Raw genomic sequence first — 1820 nt, forward strand, 5'->3', positions numbered from 1 at the left:
CTTCTGTGTTTCATGCTAAGCTCCTTATAATCATAGGCCCATAATTTCCGGAATGTAAGAAAGTCATGGGAAAATAGGAGAATTCATGCCATGGGAGTCATGCCTTAGAAATAAGGGACTAGCCTTACATACCTTTTTGTTTAGCTATTCTATCGCTTGATCGTTCTCCTTCAATGTTCATGTTTCTACCTTCAAGAGAGTTCGTATTAACATTAGCTAATCGATCACATGAACATGCTCAACTAAAGCTAGAGAAAATTGGACAGCATTTCCTTTGTTTATACAACTTTCCTCATATCATATATCAACTCCCAAACGTCTATAAGAACATTCACAATATCATAAGCAACAATCTTCATACACCTACATTATCCACATTTCGCAAATTTCACTTCAATTCATCCATAACCATGGTCATAGTACACTATTGCATTTACTCACAATATAATGTTTATTTCATGTTCTTAATATAATTTATAACATAATCATAATCACAACATATCAAGAATCATGACTCATTCCAAGCTACTACTTAAAATCTCAATATGCTCATCTTTGTAACCCTTTTTCTATCTCCTTTCATAATCCAAGTCTTTCAACCCCTCAATACCCTAAACAATATGGAATGATCATAAAACTTACCTTAGATAATGTGGGAATGCGATTTGAGTGGAAATACGTCACTTGAGCCAAAACCCTAATTCACTTCCAATGGGATTTCTTGCCTTGGATGAGTCCTAAAGAGTTTCTTACACTTGATTTTCTTGGTTTGATGATGTTGATCATAAATTTACCTTGAGTTCATGTGGAAGAAGTGTGGAGAGCTTTATATGGAGTTCTTGAAGTGTGAAGTGAAAAATGAAATGGATTAAATGAAGTTGGGGTCCCTTATATTAATCATAAAATCTGTCCCGACTCAGTTTCACGGACCAACATACGGTCCGTATCTTTTATATGGACCGTATGTCTGACCGTATAATTGGTCCAGTTAAAATCCCCATTCTAGGCAGAACATACGACCTAACATACGGCCAATATGTTTTATACGGTCTGTATGTTGGACCGTATATTGCCCAGCTTTCCGAAATTTGTTTTCGTCGACTCGTTTGATCTCCAATCCTTATGGAACCTTCTTAACAATTGTTTAATAGCTCATTAACAATCTAAGGGACATTATAACTCTTCTCCAAGACATTATTAAGTCATCATTAACTTGTTACTCATAAATCTCTTCCGATACATAACGTATAGCTTGCCTTTCTTGGCAAACTTTCTTCTCTTACCTCGAATGTCTTTGAAATCTCAACTAGGATCATCAAATGCTATTTCTTACTTTTTGAAACATCGTATACTTCGTACCCTTCGTTAGTCTATTCACTGTGCATCAATGGAAGATTTTCCGGGGTTTAACATTCTTCCTCCCTTTTAGAACATTCGTCCTCGAATGTTAAGTTCTCTGGAATTCTATGAAAATTTCGCTAGAATTTCCCTTGTAATATGGCACTACCATCCTGTTACAATAGCCCATAATAACAATGCCTCACAGGGCCACAACATAATAGCAATAAAGTTTGGCCACACACGACCCGAAAGCATAAAAAGAAAACATACATACCTCATAATCTTGATATTTCATCTTGGATCTCTTTCGGGGGCTGAAATAGGCGCGGGTACTTGGACTTCATATTTTCTTCCGCTTCCCAAGTCATTTCTTCTCGGTTGTTATTTCTCCATAAGACCTTAACTGAGGCTACTTTTTTATTTCTAAGTCTCCGTACTTGCCTATCCAATATGGCAACGGGTACTTCTTCATGAGCCAA

Source organism: Lycium barbarum, chromosome 7 (genome assembly GCF_019175385.1).
Source record: "Lycium barbarum isolate Lr01 chromosome 7, ASM1917538v2, whole genome shotgun sequence".
NCBI lineage: Eukaryota > Viridiplantae > Streptophyta > Magnoliopsida > Solanales > Solanaceae > Lycium > Lycium barbarum.